Below are 26622 nucleotides of genomic sequence, written 5' to 3'. Positions count from 1 at the left end.
CCAGCGCCCATATTTGATGCCGGGGCTTCAGGCCAGGGTGTTAACCTGCTGCACCACAGCCCCGGCCCCAGACTCCCATTTTTAAAATGCAGAATGTTGCAGTCTTTATTCTTGCTGGTTGTAAAGAATGACTAACTTATATCCACATATTATTCACCATGCTTAGAATATGAGTATGAAAAATTTTCAGCTACCCAGGCAAAGATTACAATTTAGCAAGGATTTAAAAATATTTTATCAAAGACTGATCTCATTTACTTTTGGTTATTTTTATGTAATTTTATTCTCAAAAGTAATCTTATCTTCAAGTTTTATAGATCTCATTCTGTCTCCAACCATGTATCCCTACAGATGTATTTTCCTTGGTATGACCTGTGGGATATTAACAGTATTTTCTCTTCAGCCACATTGCCATTTGGTTAGATCCAACTTGGAGGATCATATCTTAAAATGTCTCTTCATGATGCTGCAGGAAACACAGTCACTAATTAAGCTTTCAATGCATCATTTTTACCTTTTATGAAGCAATTTCTCCATGTTTGTGAAACATAAGTATGGAATTTTGTCAGAATAAGAGATAATTGAACAAGATTAAGTTTTTCCTGAAATTCAAAAAAATTATAAAGAAATTCATAACTATCTCCAGGACTTTTCACTATACAGAAGAATCAACCCATGTTCTCTTGAATAATAAATAATTCTTGGTAGTTTTCCAAAGGCAAAGTGATCTCTTGAACTTTGCATTGCTTTTTTAAATTTTTTTAATCATTTCTGTCCTAGCAGCATAGTGAGAAAGAGAAGAGCTATCCAGCTAACTTGATTTGAGTTCAGCTCCTTATTTGCTAGCTCTGTCACTTTAGGAAATTATTTAATACTCTGTGCCTCAGTTTTCTAATCTGTAGGATAATGATATTAATAGCTCCTACCTCAGCACAATTTTGTGTTAAGTGACTTTTTAAAAAGATTTATTTATTTATTTGAAAGTCAGAATTACACAGAGAGAGGAGAGGCAGAGAGAGAGAGAGACAGAGAGAGAGAGAGAGGTCTTCCATCTGATGGTTCACTCCCCAATTGGCCTCAATGGCTGGAGCTGTGCCAATACAGATCCAGGAGCCAGGAGCTTCTTCTGGGTCTCCCATGCGGGTACAGAGGCCCAAGGGCTTGCTTTCCCAGGCCATAGCAGAGAGCTGGATTGAAAGTAGAGCAGCTGGGACTCGAACGGGAGCCCATATGGGATGCTGGCACTGCAGGCAGCTTTACCCACTGCCTCACAACACCGGCCCCCATGTTAAGTGACTTAATGCATGTCAAATACTTATAAAAGTGCCTGAGTCTATACATTAATTAGTTCCTTCATTCATCTAACAAACAAGGTGTTTATAATTGCTGGGTCTTAGTCCACCCGTACAAGGATGGACTGGGTCCGAGGAAAGGTAAGTGTGCCGATCGCCCGTTCCCCAGCCTCCCGATCCCGGAGACAATCAGACACAGCGGGGAGCCAAGTCTAGCAAGGACTCACTTACTTTTTGCATAATAGTACCTTTTATAGCACAAAACTGCAGAGTCATTGGGGCAGGGCTAAGGACCAACCAATCACTTAAAAAATCACCTTATGAGGGGATTTCTATAGGACTAGGCCTATGTCTATACACTTGTTACTAGTTTTGTTACCTCCCCTGATGTTGCGCAGCCAATTAGTTTTAGTGGTAAACAACTTTGGATTCCGCCCATCTTACTTCCTCTGGGCGCCATCTTACTTGGCTCCAGCTCGGGCAGGGGTACCCGGGGGCAGCTGCGCATGCGGAGCCCCCCTGGCCTGGCCTGGCCTGGCCGCGCTCGTGCCCCACATATAATTATTACATTAGTTTGGTGAAGTTGATATAATTATTTTTTGTTTCTTAACAAATTAAAAAAACAAAAAAACAAAAAAACTGAGGACCAGAACAGTTAAATAACTTGCTGTGTCACATACCTAGAATATTGTAGAGCTAGAGAGAACTCAGATTACAAAATTCAAGCCTGTAGATTTACCTGCCATTAGTCAAAGATAAATTCCTTGAATTGTGAACCATTTAAGACCAAAGAGCAACATTCCTTTGCAATTGAAAAACTAGTAATTGAATGAAAACAACATGGTGGTATCTTATCTGGAGATCTTGGGAATACATCTTTCTAGACATTTAAGTTTTCCAGAGAGTTTTTCATATTTCCCAAAACTTTACAAATATTATTATAGGATATTAATATGTATAGGATCCTCGGCAAAATATATTATACATTTCTTCATAAACAGACTACATTGAACATGATTTAACAATACATTACTAATTTGGCCACTTAAAAGCCATTCTGAGAGGTTCCTGAAATAAAGGAAGACACTACAGACCAGGACTGCTATGAATTTTTAATTTCCTGTGCTTGACTTGCAGAGTTTTATATGTTTCCTGTCCCAGTGGCTTCTACTTCTTCTTATTGTCACTTTGCCTGTTTGGACTGTCAATCTTTCAGAAGGCCACCAGAAAAATCTATTGTTCAAGCAAAGGTGTAATCTATAGCCTAATCTTTAAACCTATTATAGAATGGATATTATCACTTTGACAGTATTGGTAGTATTTCAAAGTTAAGGTAGGTGATATTTTTAGTATAGGGTATGGATTCGGTGATTTTAAGGTAAGATCTTGAAGGTAGGGAGTGATTGGGATTGGGTTCAGTTAATGTCATAAGAGCTATGTATTGCTGAACACAGTGATGTGAGATATTTAAAACTATCCTTGATGATCAAGTTATTCATGCTAATAAGCAAGATGTTCAGTTAATTCACAGATACATTCTACAAGAATATATATTTCCTTGAGTAAGAAGCTTAGTTATCTTTTGCCTAGTTCCAATATTAAAATAGGCAAGTATGTTTGGACCCAGAATTATATAGTACATGGACAAGAAAGCATGTTGCTTTGGTGTATCACTTGCCTCTCTGACTTAGTGCTTTTTTGTGCTATGAGTGGAGAGCTTGATAACCAGAACTATGCGTGAGCAAGAGTCGAAGCTAAGCAGGAGCCTCAGAAACTGACTCACATGTATGGGTTTTTGTGCAGGGTCTTAGTCCACCCAAACGAGGATGGACTGGGTCTGAAGAACGTTAAGTGCGCCACTCACCAGTTCCCCAGCCTTCCAATCCCGGAGGCAGTCAGACGCAGTGGGGAGTCAAGTCAAGCAAGCAAGAACTCGGTTTATTGCACGTGTAGCAAAGCCTTTTAAAGCACAAGACCGCAGGATTACTGGGGCAGGGCATAAGGACCAACCAGTTACTTAAAAGGTCATTTTATGGGGTGACTTTTTACAGGACCAGCCATATGTCTGTACACTCATCATAAGTTGTCGTCACCTCCCCTGATGCTGCGCGGCCAATCAACTTTGGTGGTAAACGACTTTGGGTACTGCCCACCTTACTTCCTTTGGGCACCATCTTTGAATTGCCACGTGTGCCTAATTTCCCTGCAGGCGCCATCTTTGAATTGCTTTCTGTACCTAATTTCCCCACATTTTTGTTTGAGATTCTGACATTCATTTTAAACATCAGAGACATCTTTTTTCTTGCTTAATTCCCAGAGATGTTCCTAATGTCATGTTACCAATATTGGTAAGCATCAAGTATGTATGCATTTACTACACTGGGGGTGATGAAATTATAAGTCCTTGTAAAAAAGGATTTAAACATTCTTTTTCTTTTAAGAATTTTTAAAAAGTTTTTTACTCATTATTCATTTGAAATGTAGAGAGAAAGAGAGGGAAGGAGGAAGAGAGAGAGAGTGATTGATTGATTTCCCATTTGCTGGCTCCTTCCTCAAATGCCCATAACAGTTGAGACTGGAGCAGACTGAAGCCAGGACCCATGAACTCCCTCCATGTCTCCCACTTGGGTGCAGAGACCCAGGTATTTGCATCATCACCTGCTACCTCCCAGGGTGCACGTTAGCAGAAAGCATGAATCTGGACTACAGCCTGGCACTTGGACCAAGACATTCCAGTATGGAATGCAGGCTCTCTATGTGGTGTCTTAACTACTCCACCAAAGAGCCATCCCTAAAGAGATTTTTTTTAAACAATTATACAAAGTACCTCTTGTGGTTTACTTACCTTGTGTACATTGCAGCTCTTTGTAACTTCTTCTTTTGTGTTTAAAAGTTTATAAAGTGATGCTACTTGGACACATTTTTAAAAACTATGGCATTTAAAGTGTCTGGCAATTCCATACATACTTTGAAAAGACACTGCCTTGTTCTAGAGTCCTTAATCTGTTATATTATTGAAGTCAGTAGCCTGAGATCATCATAAGGATTTACTGCGGAATACAAGGTACAGTTACTGAACAAGATAAGATACTTATTGTTTTACATCTGCAACTAGCAGTTAGGGAATAATAAAAAGGTCCTAATTGTATAGTAGCTACCAGACTGGAATAAAAAAAAGTAATCTGACCCATATTACTCTAATCTTTCAGCTGTTTATAGTAATTTAAACCAATTGAAAAATAAAATATATGTTACGCCGGCCAAAAAAAAAAAGTGTCCTAGTAATTATGTATGGTAAGGGAATATGAGAAACTGATCAAACAAAGTTTTTGAAGTCTTGTTAATCATGGGCTTTTCAGTGAAGCTATGTGGGTATTGTAGACTTGGATTTATTTTGAAATGACAGAAATTCCCTAACAATATTTGAAGCCTGTCTTGGTTACTGCTATCAATGCTTGTTTTTCTTTCTATTTTTTCCCTTCAGTTACATATTTAGTACTAGAAATCATTGGCACCTGGCCCAGAAAAAAACTGTTTTCAGTAAAAAAAAAATTATTCAGCGTCTTTATACACCAAGAAGCAAGTTTTACTGTTACATTAACAATATTTATGCTGGTAGAATTCACAGAAACCATAGTATAGATGACAAGGTTGCCTGTTGGATTTCCATTAGTGGAATTTCCTACTGTTAACTAGAGTGTAGATATTAATATGTATGTCTTTTATTAAGTATGAAAACAATAGAAGCATGCTTACAGATACTCATCTTTCTTAGGATGTACACATCTGTGGAAATGCTAGGTAAGACAGGCAATGATCTAATTGATGTTATTTAAGATGAGTTTTTTTTTAAATATTTATTTCTATTTATTTGAAAGACAGAGTTACAGAGAGAGGTAGAGCCAGAGAGAAAAAGAGATCTTCCATCTGCTGGTCCACTCCCCAAATGACTGCAACCTCCAGAGCTGAGCTGATCCAAAGCTAGGAGCCAGGAGCTTCCTTCGGGTCTCCCACACAGGTGCAGGGGCCCAAGGATTTGGGCCATTCTCCACTGCTCTCCCAGGCCACAACAGAGAGCTGGGTTGGAAGAGGAGCAGCCAGGACTCGAACCAGCACCCATGTGGGATGTCGGCGCTGCAGGCCCCTTAAGACAAATTTTAACAAAGCCTCTTTAGTCACACTGATGCCAACCTGAGAGACAAATGGAAGCCTTTGGGGGGGCAAATGGAAGTGACTGTGCATCCTTGATTAATGAAAAGTGCAGAGTCACAAAATTGAGTTCCACAATATGCTAACCACATTTTTTGAGCACTACTTAGGAAGTGCAGGCACTCATGAAGGATGCTTTGATACAGAAAAGAAAGGCTCCTATTCTGAAAGTTTCACATGTAATTGAAAAGTAAAACCAGTTAATTAAACAATATGATAGGTGATAGAAATCTCTAAGGAAAAAATGTTATCAACAAAGTGTAATTTTCAATAAAGTTAAAACTATAACTCTCACACAAGAGTACAGTAAATGTGTCAAAGATTTTGTTCAACTCATTCATAAATGAGAGAACCTGTAAGGTGATAGAACCAATTCAAGGAATATTTGAAGAGCTCGATATTTACTGGAAACTTAATAAAGGGGTATGAAGATAAGGTTGCTAAATTAAATATCAAACTAGCTCATTCCCTGCAGGACAAAAAAAAAGCAGTTTTTGGAAAGATCATTTAAATTATTTGTGTCTCTCTTGAATAAAAATCTGTAAAATGGCATGTAGCCTCACTAAATTTGGGGCCTTTTATCAGTAGTCATCAGCGTGTTGAACAGAGTATATTCCCATGCATAATTTATGGATGGTGCTTTGGCTCATTGCAACATGTGCTGTCTTTTTGCCAAATTTTCAAGTTTTGTACAATTTTTAAATAAAAAGCAAAATTCAGGAACAATAACACATGAGAGAAAGAAAAAATAGTTAAGTTTCAAGTTAGGTAAATTTAAGTGAGAAAACAGCAGGGTAGGTCTTCTATTAATGATGAAGAGGAAATTTCTAGTAAGACAATTTTTTTGTAGGGAGACTTGGTGGTGGTAGAGTTAGGGAATAGGTAGAAGGAAGGGAAAGAATAATTAAATCTCAAGAACCATTTCGTGAACTATTTTATACATGAGTTTATGCAGATGAATCCCTATGATCAGAGGCCAATTAATGAGACCCATTCTTGTTATGTTTTTTCATTTGCTATGGAAGTCATGCTTGCTAAAAAGTCATAAAAATCAAATTGTTTCAGGCTGGCACTGTGGCATAGCAGGTAAAGCTATCTCCTGCAGTGCCAGCCTCCCTTATGGGTGCCGGTTCGAGTCCTGGCTGCTCCACTTCTGATCCAGCTCTCTACTATGGACTAGCAAAGGATGGCCCAAGTTGTTGGACCCCTGCACATGTGTGGGAGACCTGGAAGAATCTCCTGGCTCCTGGCTCTGGATCGGCACAGCTCTGGCTGCTGCATCCATTTAGGGAGTGAGTGAACCTACAGATGGAAGACCTCTCTCTTTCTCTCTCTCTGTCTCTCTCTGCCTGTGTAACTGCCTTTCAAATAAGTAAATTAATTTTAAAAAATCAAATTGTTTATGTGCTGATGAGGAGTTATGAATCAATTATTTTTTATTTATGTTGGAAATAGGAGAAGGAGAGAGATTGAGATTGTAAGATTGGTATCTCATCTACTAATTTAATACCCAAATGCCCTCAACAGCTGAGACTGGGTAGAGCTGAAACCTAGAGTGAAATAACTTAATCCAGGTATCCTACATGGGGACTGGGGAGCCAATTACTTAAGCCATCACAACCCCACCTCACAAGGTCTGTATTCACAGGAAGCTGGAGTTAGGATTTGGAGTTGGGAATCAAACCCAGATACTTCAATATGACACATGGGTGGCTTAAATGGCACCTTGACTGCTAGGCTAAGCACCTACCCTGCATCAGTTGTTTTTAAAGGGATACCATTGATGTCTGGAAATTTAAAGTCTTAATGAAGGAAATGTGAAAGATGATGAAAGCAGAAGATAATACAGTGAATATTTTGATCTGCTTAGCATTAAAACTGAGCAGGACCTCTAATTTTGGGCCAAATGTCTGAAATTCTTCACCCTCATTGTCCCTTTTCCTCTTCTTTCGTTTTCCTTCTCCATTTCTTTCTCATTTTTCCCAAGACCTGGAATGAAATCTGAGAGAGATCACAATGTAAGTCTCTTTGAGCAAGATATATCTAAAAGCAGCAGCACCTCCATATATGGTGTTTTATTCATAGGTTTCAGGCTTGAAAGGTAATGGAACAGAATAGAGCAAAACAGAGTGGGGTGGAATTTCTTCTGAAATACATTTTCTAGTCTAAACCCTTCCTGCTTTTAAAATTATATCATTTATTTAGTTTCACTTTTCTCTTTGATATTAATTTCCCTTTTTCAAAACAACCCACATCCAGAAATGTTTATTAGTTTAAAATATTATTTTATTAGTCTAGCTTAGTTTTCTCAGAGGGTAATAGACTATAGGCCTTGAGGTTATTTCAAACTTTGTAGTATTGTTTCCCAAGAGGTAGTAAAATATGACTACACCACAAACCTTTGGTCCTGCCTCATAAGTTGTTGTGATTACAAATTTCCAGGCCTAGATTAAGGCAGCATCTAATCAGGATAGCTCTAAATACAAAATAAATGAGATCGGGGCCAGCACTGTGGCACAGTAGGTTAATCCTCCACCTGTGGCACTGGCATCCCATATGGGCGCCTGTTCAAGTCCTGGCTGCTCCTCTTCCAATCCAGCTCTCTGGTATGGTCTGGAAAAGCAGTGAAAGGTGGCCCAAGTCCTTGGGCCCCTGCACCCACATGGGAGACCAGGAAGAAACACCTGGCTCCTGGCTCCTGGCTTCAGATCGGCGCAGCTCAGGTCGTTGTGGCCATTTGAGGAGTGAACCAGTGGAATGGAAGCCCTCTCTCTCTCTGCCTCTGTTTCCCTGTAGCTCTGCATTTCAAATAAATAAATAAATAAATAAATAATAAATAAATAAGATGTTGTTCTAGCAGTCCATTTATTCATGGTATTCATTTTAGCCATTTTTTCCCCTATTTGACTATTGGCAATTGATCACTGGATTTATAGTATTTTGCATAGATTAGTTTGGTATTCTCATAAAACAGGTCCCATATTTCACTTTCCATGTGACCCTCTAGGATTAATTACAGAACAATTCAAAAAGGCCACTTTGGGATTTAATGCTATTAATAATATGTTTGAACCGAAAATACGATGAACACATTTTATTTATTTTTAATTGTGCAGTTTCTCATTTTGTCAATGAGTAGAATTAATAAGCAGGATAAATTAACTGTCTTTCTTTACTGAAGGACTGAACTCTTTCAATAAAGAAAGTTGGACCTTTTCATAATTTAGAAAAGCAAAACAAAACAAAAACAAACTCCTGGGAGATTTTTCTTGTATTTTCTCAATCTTACTTTCTAGGTGACCTAAGTTTCTTGAGTCTTTTTTAGATAAATAGCAACACTTCAGCTTTTGGAAAATTTCTACCTTCTGGAAAAAGTGGCTTCTGTTTGCATGGAACAATTAAGTATAATTAGCATGCAACTCTTATGATATTGTATTGTGAGGATGATTAGGCCTGTGAGATTGGGGTTGGAAGTCACTTTTTTCATTTATTGTATGCAAATCTAGCCACTTGGCTTTAATCAGACCTTGAAACCCAGTTGCTATGGTATTAATGAGCAATGTGAACTGCCCATCATGTTTTGTTAAATGGCAATGACTTGTAGCAGTTGGCATCCAAAAAAATCATATTTTTTTTAAACTTTTATTTAATGAATATAAATTTCCAGTGTACAGCTTATGGATTACAATGGCTTCCCCCTCCCATAACTTCCCTCCCACCCGCAACCCTCCCCTCTCCCGCTCCCTCTCCCCTTCCATTCATATTTCTGACACCATTCTTTGCACAATAAAGTCAAATGTTGGCCAATGACTGACAGCATTTCTGCCACTGTTTTCTTATTTCCCTTGATTGTGACTTTTTGCATTGTGCAAACCAATGGGTGATTTCTCCTTAAATATAAATTCAAAACAAATTTTGAGAAGATCCAGAACATGGACAATTTCAATCAGATGTCTGATAATTCATGATCTGATAGGATTCTAAAGCGTTAGTAGGTTGGGTTCCTCCTGGTTATTAAAGCAGTAGATTGTAAGAGAAAATCATTCTATGAACTAACAATCAGGTGTGATGTTCTTTTAGCAACACGGTAGCACATGGAGAAAACTGTAAAATTAGTGTGTTAGGCAGGCTTTTGCAACTACAATAAAATATCTAAGGTAAGCTAACTTGTGAAGCCACAGGTTTGTTTTGGCTCAAGGTTTTGGAGGTTAATATTCAAGGTGGGTAGGCCCCTTTGTCTCATTCATCTGCCAAGGATGGAGGATGGCAGTGGAGGATCATGGGTGAGGGAAGGGATCACACGATGAGCCAGGAAGCAGAGATGCAAAGAGCATGCTTGTCATCATCCATGTCACTGTGTTCTCCCTTATAAAGAACCCTTGATTCCATCATGAAGTCTCCTCACCAGTAGCGTAATCCAAACTATTTCCCCAAGGCTCCTCCTTCTGGCACCATAAATTCAATTCAGTTTTCTCCTTTAATCTGTTAATCATTAGCATTAATCTGTTAATTCTTAACATAAGACTTTGGGGATTAAGCCTTTAACACATCTTTGGGGGATATCCAAACAACTAGTAGCAATGCGGTAATCTAGTCTTGTTTAACTACAGAGCGGCAATGAAGGGGTGCCGAGCAATGGCTATTTGATCACCTTGTAAGCCCTCTGTCTTTTTTGTCCTGCCCTCCCAGTTTTATCATTCTACTTTAGTCTGTCTGTCCTAAGGAGGACATATTAAAACACATTCACACTGAATAGGTAGTGGCTTTTTTCCATTCACTCTTCCAGGGCTATTTGCACTCAACATAAAACCCCGAAAAGGAAAATGCATTGCTGAAAGGAACAGATGCCAAGTTCTAGTCATCAAATGTGGTTTTGAGAGGAAGATCTTCCAAGTGCCCCTCTAATCCAGCCATCTATTTATACTTCCTACTCCACCTAACTAAAAAGCTTTTTCTTTTTCCTTTTTTTTTTCTCCTGACAAATTCAACCTTCCTTCCAGATGTTTAGAGGAGGTTATTATCTTGTGACTCATTTTATATGTATATACTTATGTGATATGCATATATATGCATATTACATATATATATATATATAAACTTTAGCTGCATACAAAAATAAAGTTACTTCTTAACAAAAGATCTAAAGAGGGACAAATTGCAAGAATGTACCAAGTACATTTGTATTTCCTATAACACACAAATTGAACTTGCATTCCTCTCTTTGTCTTTTTCTCTTCCCTTTTTCCTCTCTCTCTCTTTCATACTTTTCCTGAAATTTCTTTCACTGAAAAGAAAATAAACTGTAACCACTCACACAGACATTGCTCTGTTTTGAATTAGGTTGGTATGTTCACAAAAAGAGAAGGTTACTAGCTACCATTGTTCCAAAGCTTGATGTCTGATTTCTCCAACTTCTGCTGTGTCTGGATTTCTCTATCAATTTTTCAAAGAATGACCCTCAATGGCTCAATAAATCAGCTAATAAAGTGTCTTAGCATCTGCTAACACCCTATAAGTGTGCTACATAGATGTTCAAAGGCTTTGTTAGTGAACACAATGTAGAGAAACAACAGGCAATTCTGAAGGGCTAGCCCATCAGGTTTTGAAATACTACAGACCATCAGTCTCACCTGAAGAATTTACTTGCAAATATTTACAATTTTTTTTGCCTAGATGGTGGTAAAACTACAAAATGTGGGTATTGTTTTTATATGTCTCTTAATAAAATATCCATAAGTCACAATTGTAAGCTACAACAGACACAAGAGTAAACAGTCATTTGATAAGTTCTATTATTGCAATGTTTTTAGATCACACCATAGAAAATGAAAAATACAACTTTTCTTCTGGTTTTTAGGGCAGTATGTTCTTGCGCCATCCCTCACTTATGTAAGCCTGGACATGGTTACTTCTAAAACATTTCCATTCAAAGCAATGAATTATTACAGAATACCAATTATGTGGCATTGATTGTACTGAAGATACCAAGTGGCTCTTCACTGTAGTCAGAATTGTGCAGTTAAAGGAGAGAGGATGGAGTCCTCCGGAGTAGTATAATCAGGCCTGAGCCAGCATCTCCAGTGGATCTCTTCTTCTCTCACCTGGTGAGCTGCAGTTACCTCCTAAATGTTGTCCTTGCTCCCATTATTCTTTCTCCCCATTTTCTGATCATAAATTAACAGTCTCAGTTCCAAGCCACTCTCCTGCTTCGTGGATCCTGATCATCTTCAGGACGAAGTCCTAATGTTGAAGATTATTTTCAAGTCCTGCCATAAATTGTATTTCTCTTGGTTACCTCAATGATCCTGTTCCCTACTGCTCTTGTCCCCACTCCATATTTTCATACTCAGCTATGCAGAACCATGTAGTTACCCAAATGAAATGGTCTGCTTCCACCTTGATGTAGCAAAATAGATCAGACATCCTTATTATGAACCTCTATTCTAGAAGGCCAAGTCATGAGAAAACTTTGTAGGGCATTCTAACTGATGAAGAGGGTGGAATGGTGATAGGTTTTAGCAGGAAAATGGAGGAATTATTCTTGTGGATTAGCAGACATTGAACTATCTGGATTTTATCAGGAGAGGTGGAGCGAGGCAGCTGGGAGTTAAAATGCTGTGTGCAAGAGAAGGTCAGAAGAAAGGGAAAGCTGTAGGGACAAGGACCTGCAAGGGCCACAGTGAAAATGTCTCTGTTCTGCAGTGTCCCCTATACATCAACTTGGAAAACGGTCATTCCAATCCTCTCTGTGCATCGCTATTCCAAACCGACTAATCCCTAATAACTTTGTTTTAGAGGACGCCTCTCCCTAGAATATTCCCCCAATTTTCACAATAGCTCACCTCCCCTGCTCCAGCCAAGGTCCCTTAGAGGTCTGTGCACATATCTGGAAGGGTGCTTATCACACAGCATTGTAATTAATTGTTTGCTTCTTTGCCTAATGCACCAATCTGCTCAACTTCTGGAGGGCAGGTATGATGTCTTACCCACTTCTGAGTCCACAGAACCTGGTGTGGTGTCTGGCGCACAATAGAAGCTCACTATCCATACCTAGAATGAACATGGGATTGATTCAGGCATCAGCCATTCATTTGTAAGTGTCCCAAACCTAGGTAGAGGTGACTGTCCTTTCAATCATCTGTTCTTCTCCACAGAAGATTTCTAGACTTTTCTCCTGTAGATTTAAATACAAGGTAGAAAAGGAAAGGACCTCCTTCAGCATGTGGGAGGCAAAGTGGGGAGTTACTGAGGGAGGTCAGAATAACATTGTGTTTTCAACACAAGAGAGAGGAACACACTGAGGTATGAGGAGAGATAAGGGGGAACTTGTAGTTTATTTGATTTGAACTATTTTCTTTGAGAAGGCGATAGCTAAGAGTGGTGCAGGTTGAGTTATGCTGGATTAATTAGGGACATAGGGCATGGGTGAATGCACTTTGCATTGTGAGAAGGACGTGAAGCCTGAAGGCCAGGTGTGAAATGCTGTGCATGTACTTTGTATCCCAAGGGTTCATGTGTTGGAAGCTTGGTCCCCAGAATGGTGATGTTAAGAGATATTGAGACCTTTTAGATGTGGGGGCCTAGTGGACCACCCTCAGAAGAAATTAAGATAGTTTCTGCAAGAAGGTTTTATAAAAGAGCAAGACTAGACACTCACTGTTGCCTCCGGTTTTCTGTCACATGATCTCTCCCACTGGCACATGCTTTGCTGTGGTGCTGTCAGCCTTGTGGTGACCCAGCCGGGAGGCCCTCACCAGAAGCTGAACCGATGAGGCCATACAATCTTGAACTTTCAACCTCAAAAACTGTGTGATTAATAAACCTCTTTTATTTATAAATTAAGGAAGGAAAACGATTTCATAGAACTGCAGCAGGGAAAGGATGAAATAGAATACAAGATGATTATAATTTATAATCTTGGTTTTGGTGATAACTCTTAAGTAACATCTTAAAAATAGGAATTCTTGGGGCAGGCATTGTGATACAGCGGGTTAAACCACTGCTTGGGATGCCTGTCTCCTGGCTCCTCTGGCCATACCACTTTGTTTTCAGCTTCATGAATGTGCTTGAGAAGCAGCTAATGATGAATCAAATGCTTGAGTGCCTGCCACCCACATGGGAGACCAAGATGGGAGACCCAACAGCCCTGGCAGTTGCAGACCTCTGGAAGATTTTTCTCTCTCTCCCTTTCAAATAAATAATCTTAAAAATAACTTGGAATTCCCTTCCTTCCTACCTCCTTTTCTTAATGACATTGAAGTGTGTTTCTTGATGTGAGTAGGGAGATCAGACTATGAGAACCTAGGTTGCTTAAGAATTATGAACAAATGAAGTAATGGACAAATAGACGAATGACCACATTCCCTCAGAGTCATGACTAAGAGAACAGCTGAAATCTCCCCTAAAAACTATGAAAAAAAAAAAAACAACAACAACAAGGCTTCCTGTCACACCTTGGGGTACAGTAAGCACAGGACCACTAAATATTGTTTTTTTTTTTTCTTTCTACCTTTTTTTCCTTTTCAGTACAGACATGCCTTCTGCATTATCTCCCTTAAAATTCCAGAGCCACAGGATTTCCATCAGCCTCCTCCAAATAGATGGCAAAATTTCTAACATTAGTCCCAGATCTTCTTGACTGAATGTGTGGTTTTGATGGGGGTTGTATTTCTATCTTTAAATTATTTCATGGGATTAAAAATCATTACATTACAATTCTCCATGAACCATACAGAATCCCTGTTAGGTAAGCAGTGTTCAGCACCATGAGCCTCTCAGGGAGCATGTCCAGGGACCTCTTCTCACACAGCCCAGGCTGGCCAAGCCATTGTGGCCCAGCCACACTTTCTCTTCCTATAATTGAGCACAGCCTTCTCTTTGAATTTGGCCTTAGCTCATTCTCTCCTGGGCTTCTATCCACTCATTCCTTAGTTGCTGGCATCCATGCCCCTCAGCTTCACTGACCCTTTTGTCTCCCTATGGCTGGCCTTTGGCTGACTAACATAACATGTGTTGTTTCTATTGAAAAAATAGAAACAAAGCACATTGAAATGACTCGCTACTATAAATATTATTTGAACATAATGAGAATTCTTTGGGGGTGAGGTTCTAGTCAAGAGTGGATAATTAATGAATAGATTATGATCTCTTCTGCAAGTTGTCCCCTGGGGAGATCTGATCACATATGCTGGGGCGACCCCCGTGTCCTAGGGGCTTTGCTCTAGCAACGTGACAAAATTACTGAGGACCTTAATGGAACTTCCTCACCTTCAGCAGGTAGGCCTTACAGAGGAAGGTGCCATACTTAGAATGCCCCTGCCCAGGGGCTGGCGCTGTGGCACAGTAGGTTAATCCTCTGCCTGTGGCAGCAGCTTCTAGTCCCGGCTGCTCCTCTTCCTATCCAGCTCTCATCCATGGCCCCGGAAAGCAGTAGAAGATGGCTCAAGCACTTGGGCCCCTGCACCCGCGTGGGAGACCCAAAAGAAGCTTCAGGCTCGTGGCCTGGGATCAGCCTAGCTCCAGCCAGTGCTACCATTTGGGGAGTGAACCAGTGGATGGAAGACCTTTCTCTCTGTCTCTCCCTCTCTCTGTCTATAACTCCACCTCTCAAATAAATAAATAAATAAAATATTAAAAAAAAAGAATGCCCCTGCCTTCCCTGTACTTTTTGTTTTCAGTTAGCGTCCCTGAAACTCCCTCACCCTACGTTTTTCTACTCTGTGCCTCATAGCAAGGTTTCCATTTACCCCTTTAATTAATGAATTCAATATTTATTTGACACCTACTTGGCCCCCTGTGGGATAATAACACCTTAAGCTGTGATCTCATTTAGGGGAATTTGCATGTATTAAAAGACACTGGAAGACTTAAATGTTTTTCAGTCCCCAAAGAAGTAGATTTCCAGTGGTTGGGGACCCACCAATTGGGAGACACAGATGTAGACTATGAAAGAGCTCACGGCAGACACAACCCCTGAGGTTCGTAAATGTTCAGCATCAGGGCCTTACACGTGCATAGGTCTGGGTTTGTAATAAATCTTCTTTTTGGCAACTAGGACTTCCAAAATTGCCTAAGTTGCGGGTCCCACACAATTTGGACCTCTGCATGACTGATCGCTGTCTTAGTCCATTCTGGCTGCTATAACTGAATACCTAAGCTGGGAGGCCTGTAACCTACCAAGGTTTATGTTCCCAGTTCTGGAGATAGTGAAGTCCCAGATCAAGTTGCCTGCAGATGTGGTGTCTGGCGAGAGCCTGTTCTCTGGTCTGTAGAATGCATTTTTCCTCTGTGCCTACATGGTGGAAGGAGTAAAGCATTTCTCTGGTGCTCCTTTTCAAAGCACACCCATCTCATTCATGAGAGTTCTTCCCTCATGACCTCCTCAACCCAGAGGCTCCACCTTGTGACACCATCATCTTGGTGATTGCATTTCAACACATGAACTTGGGGAGGACTCAAACATTCAGACCATGGTCGGCTCTCCCCCTCAAAAACCCCAGGAAAGCTGTGAGATCAAAAGCTATGCCTGGGGACTGGCTCACTTGGTTAATCCTCTGCCTGCAGCGCCGGCATCCCATATGAGCACTGGGTTCTAATCCCGGCTGCTCCTTTTCCAGTTCAGCTCTCTGCTGTGGCCCAGGAAGGCAGTGGAGAATGGCAGTGCTTGGGCTCCTGCACCCACATGGGAGACCAGGAAGAAGCACCTGGCTCCTGGCTTTGGATTGGCGTAGCTCTGGCTGTGGCGGCCGTTTGTGGGGTGAACCAACAGAAGGAAGACCTTTCTCTTTGTCTCTCTTTCTCACTGTCTAACTCTATTTGTTAAATTAAAAAAAAAAAAGCTATGCCTATCCTATGATTAATTGTCAGTTTCTAATATAGCACAGGCACATACTAAGAGATCAATAAATATTTACTGGATGTTTAATAGATTAATAACACATATAATGTACCTAGCTCTTTTCCTGGCACATTGTGTGGATTTAATAACTATATGCTGAAAGAATGATTACTTTGGCGCTGGTGTTGTGGCATAGCCATTAAAGCTGCCACCTGCAATGCCAGCATCCTATATGGGTGCCAGTTCGTGTCCTAGCTATTCCACTTCTGATCCAGTTGTCTGGGAAAAGCAGTGGAAGATGGCCCAGGTGCTTAGGGCCCTAAAACCCACAAGGGAGACCTGGAAAAAGCTCCTGGCTCCTGGCTTCAACCTGGCCCAGCTCTGACCATTGAGGCCATCTAGAGAGTGAACTAGCAGATGAAAGACCTCTCTCTCACTCTCTCTCTCTCTTTGTCTCTTCCCTCTCTCTCTGTAACTCTGACTTTCAAATAAATAATAAATAAATCTTTTTAAAAAAGATTACTTTGATAAATGAATGAATGAGTGAATGAATGAATGTGAAACACAAGTGAACCCTAAATTTCTGCAGAGCAAAATGTCCTATATGCCTTATCCTCTCCTATTCACCTATAGTTCCAGACAAACTGATTCCTCCTCAAGACCAGCAATACTCAGCATGAGTGAGCCAATCCTGCAGTAGATAAGGCACATGCCATATGTGTGTGGTTAATAAACAGACTTTTGTTAATATCGATGCACTTATGTGGAAATACTACACTTTTGTCTATAAAATTCTAGACTTCAAAGTAGAGACCTGGGACCTGTTCCCACTCCACCCACCCCTAACATTTATAATAAAACATCGCCTAACATGGAATTATATTCTTAAGGAAAAATGAAAAACACGTTTGGGAACTCAACCCTTATTAACATCATATCTTTAGTAACAGTAACCATTAAATAGTTATGTATTTAACCTTTGTAATCTTTAAGCCTGCTAAAATGTCTAATTAGTTAATTAGGAAAATAATTACGTGCTGAAAAAAGGAAATTTGAAAATCAGCGAGGGTGTATAATACTGTGGGTTCAAAATAAATTTCTATTTTCAGGTTGTAGTGCTGTCCCAATGTATTAGTATCACATGATTCATTGTGTTCATTAAAGGATTTTTCAGAAAAGCATTGGAAATTTTCCCAACCTCCACCCCACCTACCTCCTGGTATATATCAAACATAATATTGGATTTATTTATTCAAATCATAGTTGGAATTGTATTTTCTAAGAGACTATTTCCTTGAAAGTTATTCAAAAGATACACAGAGTAGAATAATTATCTTTTTTTAAAAAAAGACATATCTGTTTATTTAAAAGTCAGAGTTACAGAGAGAGAAAGGGAGAGACACACACTGAGAGATTTAACATACTCTGGTTCACTTCCCAAATGGCCACAACAGCCAGGGCTGGGGCCAGGCCGAAGCCAGGAGCCCTGAGGTTTCCCATATGGGTACAGGAGCCCAAGCACTTGGACCATCCTCTGCTGCTTTCACAGACCCATTAAATGGGAGCTGGATCAGAAGTGGAGCAGCGGGATCTCAAACCTATATCCATATGGGTTGCTGGTTTTGCAGTCAGTGGCCTTACCTGCTATGGCACAACACCAGCCCCAGGGGAGTAATTATCTTAATTTATAGGGTCAGTGTTACTCTGTCATGAATCAACTACAAGCAAATTGTTTTTTGGAGCTTTTTTTTTTTTTTGCTATTTATAATAATCATTTTATGATATAATAATCAGTTTATGTAGCATTTGACATAGACAGAAATGTGTTTGACACAAAAATCAGTGTTAAAGAGCTGCTCTTTTGTTACTTTTCAGTACTGCTCATAGTTATTACTTATTATCCTGTGATTAATCAGAAATCATGGTCCTGAAGGCAGAGCGAATAACTTCCGAGTGAGATATGCAAACTGCAAAGTGGAAATTGCCAATTTCCAGGTCATAGTGAGAGCAATTAACTTTTCCAATTTGGGAAATAAGGCAGTCTATTTAGGTCCTTCCAAATAAAGTACATTTTTTATATGAAATATTTACAGTTGTCAATCAACCTTCCTATGTGATGAACTTTACTGTGACTCAATTGTTCCTATTCCTAGAAAGTGTAGACCTGTCAAAATGTTTTAGTTGAGAAGCTTTTGTCTTCACTCATGGTATTCCCTTGACCTTGAAATCACTTAAAGGTGATCCACAGTATCGTGTACAAAACTTAAACTTCCTTACGCAAGGTCATGCATTTTCTACAGTGAATTATAAAGAAAATGAAAGCCAAAAAAGAAGGTGAGATTTTGGCTTTTTAAGAAAACAGCTCTGAAGTCATCAAAGATCTCAAGTTGAGGGAATGGCAATTTATCCTACAGACTTAGGGACAGGAGGGGTTGTATGGGTACGTAAGGTGGTTTTATTCTCCCCTGCCACTTAGAATATCTGGGTACAATTATTGACTCTGGAAATGCATGCTCTGTTTTCGAGTTCTTTAAGTATAGTTAATAGTGAGAGAATTTAGATCGTAGTCTGACCGAAGGAAAAAAAAATACCGTCCAATTCTGCCTTCCTCACCTAATAGCTAAAAGTACATAATTTATTCAATTTCTCTGAGCTTTGGTTTCTTGAACATCCAAGTAAGAGTAAGAATACCTACTTGGCCAGGTTGTGAGGATTGAAGATAATATATACCAAGCACTTGCCATAGTGTTTGATTAGCACATAAGCACTGAATAAGCAGTAACTATTATAATGATGACTGTATGCAAGGTCTTTAGCCTTCTATTATGGATAAGGTGAGATAAAACAGTTCGAAGGGCTTATTGAGGAGGATTTGCCTTGTGAACGGTAAAAGTATTTATCATCTCAGGAACTAACATGGACAGGGGAAGGGATAAAGAGTTGCTATTTTATCTTTGGAAAGGAGGATAAGCAAGCCATTAGGATATATTTGTAATAGGTGGAGATAAAGCTTCCATTTCTTTAATGAAAGAGTCTGGCTTGATTAAGGATGTGTTTTGCACCCACTATAATTTGACTCCTGTATCTCAATGCACTGAAGACTATTGTTTTTCATTATCAATGAACACACTGACAGACCCAGTTCTTTTGCTAAAGTCGTTCTGACCTTTCTCATAGTCCCTATTGTCAAGACAATAATATTACTGGACATCCTACTTCCCGCCTCATTTCTATTTCTCTAACCATTTAAACTTAACAAATGTAGTTGGAATATTACCAAGCTGACTCTAGTATGAAGGATCTGAATATAATTCTTCCTCCCATTTCTCTGAAGTCATGGTTCCAGAAGGAATAATTGGGTCTCATTCATTCATTCAGTGAACAAGTGCTGAACACTTACTATCTGCTGGATGGTTTCCTATATGCAGAAATGAAATGATGAGCACAAAAACTATAGGCCCTACTTAGTTCACGTTCATCTGAAAAAGTTAATCATGAACCAAATAGTCTCAGAAATAACATTGTAATTGCAAATTGTGATAACTGAAATAAAGGATGTTCTAACTCTCAAAAATTTTATTCTTATTTGCTTTCTTTTTTTTAAAGATTTATTTATTTGAAAGTCAGAGTTACACAGAGAGAGGAGAGGCAGAGAGAGAGAGAGAGAGAGAGAGAGAGAGAGAGAGAGAGGTCTTCCACCCACTGGTTCACTCCCTAATTGGCCACAATGGCAGAACTGAACTGCGCCAATCCAAAGCCAGGAGTCAGAAGCTTTTTCTGGGTCTCCCACATGGGTGCAGGGGCTCAAGAACTTGGGCCATCTTCCACTGCTCTCTAAGGCCATAGCAGAGAGTGGGATTGGACGTGGAGCAGCCAGGACTCGAACCAGCGCCCATATGGGATGCTGGTACCGCAGGCGGCAGCTTTACCTGCTATACCACAGTGCTGGCCCCTATTTTTATTTACTTTAAAAGAAGAGAGACACATACAGAGACAGACAGTAGAGGGTCTTCTGTTCAGTCCTCAAAAGCCTGCAATAGCTGGGAGTGAGCTAAGCCAAAGCTAGGATCCAGGAACTTAATCTGGGTCTCCTACAGTAGGGTGGCAAGTACCCGAGTATTTGAGCCATTACCACTGCCTCCAAGGGTGTGCAGTAGCAGGAATCTGGAATTGGAAACAGGGTTGGATTCAAACCCAGGCAATCTGATTCTGGACGTGGACGTCCTAAGTGGCAACTTAATTACAGTGCCAAAGCTCTGCCCCTGTTCTAGTCTGTAACAGAGCCTTTGCCATTTTCTGAGAAGTTGGGATAAATATAAAGTAGTAATATTGGAAATGAAGATGTTGAGGTATAAGTGGGCCTATGGGGGAAGGGTGGGATAAGGTATATCCTAGGCAGTTAACCCATTTTTATTTCAAAGTTACCATAGTTCATTTATGTATTGCTCAATTTAAGTCTGTATAGGTGTACTATGTTTAGGGTAATTGGACATAATGGGATTAAGACATTGCTTGGACATTGCATCCCCTATCAGAGTACCTGGGTTCCAGTTCCAAACCAAATTGAGTTCTGGAATTCTAACCTCAGCCTGGCATAGTTTTGACTGTTGTGTGCATTTGGGAACTGAGCCAGCAGGTGGGAGATTTCTAAAATAAATACAATATTTTTTTTTAAAGAAGTAATGTTCTCAAGCGATTCAAATGAATAATCCCCAGTAGAAGTATCATTTCGATCAATTTCCCGCCAACAGTCAATAAATATGAGAAAAAATACTGCTGTATTATATTCTTATGGTCTTGCAGTATTAATTATTGTGTAATAACTGGACAGTTCATTGGACTTTGGCCCTGAAAGTTGTATTCTTAGGTGAAACCTTAACTTCCCAACCTGGGGATGGCTGAGAGTCCACTTTAGCACTCATGGCATCTGCAGAAAGTGACCAAGACTGGCAGTCCCACTTTCCAGCAAATCCCAGGTGTTCCCTGAACTGCCTCTCCAAAGGTCATATGGGTAATCATAAAGAAGGCAGAAGTGAAGGTTCAAAATGCCATGCCCTTTCTTTTCATGTGTGTCTTGGGACTATTTGGAAGTTTCTTCTACCCTGCAGGAAGGCCCAAACACAAGCTGTTAATGACCAGAAGAAAATATGTTTTAAGGTTTCTTATAGCTCCTGCCTTCAAGGAAAGAAGTTTCTACTCCTTATTACAGGTTTTAGACAAAAAAATGTTAAAGTCCCTTTAATACCACTGAAGGAAATAGAACCCAATTTCATCAGAGATATTACCTTTTTAAAATGTACTTCCAAGTGTGCAGAATTGTAAAATAGCCAGAATGCGGGGAAAAAACAAGAGAACTCTGTGCTATCATGTTACATTTAGGAAAAAAAACAATTGCAGAACACTGGGACATGTTGGAAAACAAGGTCTAAGGAAAGGACTCTTAACAGTAAAAGGGTTTTGGAATAAGACTCATCACTTTGCTGAATTTTGTGCCTGATGAAGACCAATGAAATAATTTGTGCTAACTGTGCTTCTAGTGTTCCAATCCTTCCAGTGGAAATGATAGGGAGGAGTTGGTGGGCTGGGAGGCGACAGGAGTAATGAAATCATCAGTGTTCATAGAATGCAAGCCTTTGCCCCGGGATGGGATATATTTGTCATCAATATTATGATTGGGAAGGAGGTATAGATGAGATAATGGGCCTTGAAGCTCTTAAAGAATACCTGTTGTATATAGCCCAAGAACCTCCTTCTAATTTAATCTTTTATCATGAATTACTATAATGTTTCCATTTATTAAATGCCTAGTCTGTACCAGACACCTTTCCTATTTTTTCCACATTTTATGCTTTCTAAAAGGAAGATATTTTCTTCATTTTACAGACAAGGGACTTGAAAATTGGAGAACAGTTAGTGCCCAGGACTGAGTGGGATCTAGACTCGTGTCCTGCCTTGATCTGTTTACACATCATTCTTCCTACTGAATCCAATTCACTGCTTTCCCTGTCACATCTGTCAAGACTAGAAACAGCCAGTTGTCCTTCCTTGAGTTCTGCATGTCCTCCCTTGAAGCCGGGCTAGAAGTGCCCTTTAGTATTCTCATTCTTAGGAGAGGATTCCTCTTCCTTCGTTCTGTCCCCGTGAGCTTGTCCTTAAGTCTGCCACAGATCCCTTCTGGATACAAGAAAGGGTCAAAAATCTTTGTTCTTCAGAACTCCGTAACCTAGAACTCAGCACACACATCATGAAGCATTTCAAAGGCACAGTACATTTTTTTAACGCCAGTATCACTCTGGTATTTCAATATAGCTACTGTCACCAGGACTCTGAAGTCCTTTATTTTGTGTTTTAGACACACACACACACACACATTTGTCACCGTTCCAAGGATTTTATTGGCACACTTTTATTTTCCTCCCAAATGCCCTTATTAAGCACCATTCTGTTTATTTCTGCCAAGTTCCTAAATTTGTCACTACAAAGTGACCTTGGCAAGTTAGAACGGAGAGCAGAAAATCCCTCTGCTCCCTCCTGCCCTGCCTCCTTTCTTTCCTGTGCCTGATTCTTAGGGAATCCAAGGAACATAAACCACATCACGCAGCTGGAAATCTAATCCAGGTTGGTATATTAGACTGCCTTTGATCTGGTTGTCTAGAGCCCAGATCCTCACCCAGAGTGTTGTCTGTGGGTTGGTAACATCAGACCCAACAGAGAGCTTGTTAGAAACGCAAAGTCTAAGCACTCTCCCAGACCTTCTGAACCAGAACTTGCATTTTGACAGGACCACCAGCAATTCTAAACACCAAAGTTTGAGAAACACTGGTCTTGATTGTAGGAGCCTATTCAGTAGATACACAAGCTATTCAACTTTCCTTTCTGTACAGCAGGACTCTGATCACCCATTGCCTGCATTACCCAAGGTTGAAACCTCATTTGTCAACACCAGTCCTCCAATCAGAGAGGTTTCACTTATTTTGCTGATAAATGGATTGAGTGGGCTTTTGATCCAGTTTTTTTTTTTTTTTTTCCCCAATCAGGTATCACAGGGATCTTCTGGGAACTTCAGGGATGAGTCACCCAGTATGAAATAGTTTCTTTTCTACCACTAGACTTGATGGGGTCTTAAGATACCGGAAATGGACCAGCGCCGCAACTCACTAGGCTAATCCTCCGCCTGTGGCGCTGGCACCCCAGGTTCTAGTCCCGGTTGGGGCACCAGATTCTGTCCCGGTTGCTCCTCTTCCTGTCCAGCTCTCTGCTGTGGTCTGGGAAGGAGTGGAGGATGGCCCAGGTCCTTGGGCCCTGCACCCGCATGGGAGACCAGGAGGAAGCATCTGGCTCTTGGCTTCGGATAGGCGCAGTGCGCTGGCTGTAGTGGCCACTTGGGGGGTGAACCAACAAAAAAGGGAAGACCTTTCTCTCTGTCTCTCTCTCACTGTCTAACTCTGCCTGTCAAAAAAAAATTAAAAAAAAAAAAAAAACAAAACCAGAAATGATGGCTGCCATCTTGCAACCATAATGGATGGTCATTAGGATCAAACCTAACTGTCTAAAAATGGTGGATGGTAAAAAAAATAAATTGTCTATACTGACCAAATCTCAGACTTCTTTGTTCTTTGTAATAAACAAATTTTATTTAATGTTGAAGCCAGCCTCACTTGGGACGTTCCTTGCAGCCAAAGCATTCCCTCTGATACCATTTGCCCCTCTTGTGTCCCTTTAAATTTACAGCTTTCTCTGAGTTTCTTTCTCTCTTTACCACCCTCCTTACTATTTATTTACTAATCAAACTGGGTTATTGTCCTGCAGTATTTTCTCTATACAGACTTAAGAATTACATCTGTAGTCCCTCCATTTAGATTTAGCTAATTGCAACCCTTGATGTCACTGGATATGTTCCCATGACTGTTGAATTTTGCTTAAATTAGTAGTTTTATAATTAGAGGACTGATCAGATTCAAGTGAGGGTTTTTTGTTGTTGTTGTTTGTTTGTTTTTTTGACAGGCAAAGTAGACAGTGAGAGAGAGAGAGACAGAGAGAAAGGTCTTCCTTTGCCGTTGGTTCGCCCTCCAATGGCCGCTGTGGCTGGCACACCGCGCTGATCCGAAGCCAGGAGCCAGGTGCTTCTCCTGGTCTCCCACAGGGTGCAGGGCCCAAGCACTTGGGCCATCCTCCACTGCACTCCTGGGCTACAGCAGAGAGCTGGACTGGAAGAGGGGCAACCAGGACAGAATCCGGCGCCCCGACCGGGACTAGAACACTGTGTGCTGGCGCCGCAAGGCGGAGGATTAGCCTATTGAGCCATGGCGCAGGCCAAGGTTTTTTTTTTTTTTTTTTTTTTTTTAAGATTTATTTATTTATTTGAAAGTCAGAGTCACACAGAGAGATATGGGGAGGCAAAGAGAAAGAGAGGTCTTTCATCCACTGGTTCACTACCCAAATGGCCGCAACGGCCGGAGCTTTGCCAATCCAAAGCCAGGAGCCAGGAGCTTCCTCTGGGTCTCCCATGTGGGTGCAGGGGCCCAAGCACTTGTACCATCTTCTACTGCTTTCTTAGGCTATAGCAGAGAGCTGGATCGGAAGTGGAACAACCAGGACTTGAACCGGCACCCATGTGGGATGCCGTCACTGTGGGGCGGCAGCTTCACCCACTATAACACAGTACCAGCCCCTCAAGTGAGGTTTAAAAATATGTTTTGTGTTCTTATTTTGTAAGAGAACCTCATAGATGAAGATGTGTTCTGTGAGGAAACTATATGAAGCCCAGTGTTTTCCTCTTTGTGATATTTCAAGTCTTTGTTCCTGCCGTCCTTTTCTCTTTGCATTTTGAGATCTGGGGTGAAATTTTCTCTCTGGCTGCTGGCTGAGTAGGAATCAATATGCTACAGCCTTCATTTTAATGAGAAAACTTTGCTGGCTTTTCTACAGTATATTTGCTGTAGTTTGCCCAGTCATTTTTCTGACTGAATTAAGCGAGAATCCTCTCGGGTCTCTGGAGTATTGACATGCCGATGTAGGGCTGTATGTATCTGTGTGTAGTAGTAGCTAGAAGGTAGGGTAGTGATTCCACTACTGGCTGTGTGACTTGAGCTCATGGAGCCCCATGACTGCCATTTTCATCATCTGTAAAGTGGGCATAAGCAGCTGCAGGTATATTTTGAGAATCTATTATAAATATGCTTAATAATAGGTAGCTGAATTATTGATATTTAACTAGTTTGATTAATTTTGATAATATATTGAAAGAGAGGGGAAGCTTATAGAATATGAAGTATAGTCTCTCACAGTTTGAGACTAGTTTGCTAATAGCAGTTTTGGTCTACTTTTTGTAAAATTTTTATTATCAATTTAACAAAATATATCCAAAATCTGAAAATAGGTAAAAGAATGACTACATATCTTCTCAATGTCACAATGGAGTTTTATGTAACAGGGGTAACTTTATTTTCTATGGGCGTGTGTTCTTTACTATTTTCTTTTTATCTGATAAATGTGGATACATTAATTTTATAGGCTTGTGGAAACTTGAGCATGATACATGATTCTTGCCTAACGGTGAAATTTGTCTGACATGAAAGATACCCTCAAAAGCTGTCCCTTAGAGCAACAATGAATTTTTATCTGTCTAAACAATCTAATTGCAGAACTCTTTCAGTGCCAGTATATACCCACTGTCTTAAATTTTATTTGAACTGGCTTTGTCATCATGCTCTTTCCTTCATTAATGAGTTAAATAAAATTTTGACATATGTTCATGTTGTATTTGTATGAGAGCAATGTGTTCAGCTTTTTGGAAATGATGTTTTAATGCTAAGCTTTCTATCTCAATAGTGAACTTACTGGCCAATTTGATATTCATTATGGATTTTAAGTACACCGATACCATTTCTCTATAACTCATGGGAGGATACTTAGTGCACCTCATTAACATTGACAGCTGGAACTTATATTGGTTTTAAGAATATAGCCAAAAACTAAATATTCTTACTAATTTCAAATGGCCTTAGGTGTGGTATCATGGAGTCACTGGATTTTAAGCAAATTACACTGGTCATATATTATGATATTTTGAGTTTGTCAATATGTTCTTTAAGAAAGACGAAGATTTCCTTTTTGAGAGTTCACTACGAATCTTTAGTTTTAATTTTCAATTTTTTAAAATTTGAAAGTCAGAGAGACAGATATCTTCCATCTGCTGGTTCATTACCTAAATATTTACTTCAGTGAGGGCTGGGCCAGGCTGAAGCCAACAACCCAGAACTCATCCTGGGTCTCGCATGTGGG

General features: G+C 40.1%; 1 protein-coding gene across 1 annotated transcript in view; it reads left to right on the top strand.

The window, feature by feature from the left end:
* LOC133767827 (ADP-ribose glycohydrolase MACROD2-like) overlaps nucleotides 1-26622 on the top strand; it is an 874013-nt gene that overhangs the window by 32904 nt on the left and 814487 nt on the right. The window lies entirely within an intron of this gene.

Source organism: Lepus europaeus, chromosome 10, assembly GCF_033115175.1.
Source record: "Lepus europaeus isolate LE1 chromosome 10, mLepTim1.pri, whole genome shotgun sequence".
NCBI lineage: Eukaryota > Metazoa > Chordata > Mammalia > Lagomorpha > Leporidae > Lepus > Lepus europaeus.
Note: the sequence above shows the minus strand (reverse complement) of the source record. Positions and strands in the feature narration are given on the sequence as shown.